Raw genomic sequence first — 831 nt, forward strand, 5'->3', positions numbered from 1 at the left:
ATATATATATATACTTTGGCTATAAATTTAGGATATGAATTTTTGCAATACTAAATTATTATTTAAATAAAAGAATAAATTGAAGTTTAAAGATGTCATTTAGGAATCTCAGTATAGAGATAATATGAAAGAAATTTTAGCTAAAATATATTTAATTAGTTTTAGACCCTTAAAAATAGAAGATCACTTATTTGATGGATGATATTTTTTCCCTAATCGAAACATCATAAATAAGAGCTAATCCAACATATAATGAGCAAAGATATACACCAAATACAACAAATATAGATAATAATTGTCAAAATATTATTAGAGCTCGAGTTGATTATGTTTTAGAGTATTTATAGTATCATCTAGGATAAGATATTATATGAGCTTATTTGTTAGCTAATATCCAAATAAATCTATAAGATATTCCTATTAAATAAATAAATAAAATACTGAAATACATTCACTTATAATAATTATGGCCATCAAAATAATTAAAATTTTATTTAATATATTAAAGTATGGCAGAGCAAGAAATTTCTTATAGTGGGAAGACAGATGAATATTTTAAGAAAATTTCTCTACCTTTCTTTCCTTTAGCTTAAGGGCCCGTTTGGGGCAGCTTAAATGTGCGGCGGCGTTTTTAAAAACGCTTAAAAACGCCGCCATAGGGTTTTATTAAAAACCCCCGAAACCCCCGCCATAGTGTTTGGATATCGCTTTTGGCCTGCGTTTTTCGAAACAGCTTATTTGAATTACACTCGTTTGGGCTTCATTGTTTTACTCCGCTACCCTCAGCGCGCAGCCGACACCGAAGCTTCGAACATACCGCGTCGATCTCGC

This window comes from Phalaenopsis equestris, unplaced genomic scaffold (assembly GCF_001263595.1).
Source record: "Phalaenopsis equestris unplaced genomic scaffold, ASM126359v1 Scaffold001105, whole genome shotgun sequence".
In the NCBI taxonomy this organism is placed as follows: domain Eukaryota; kingdom Viridiplantae; phylum Streptophyta; class Magnoliopsida; order Asparagales; family Orchidaceae; genus Phalaenopsis; species Phalaenopsis equestris.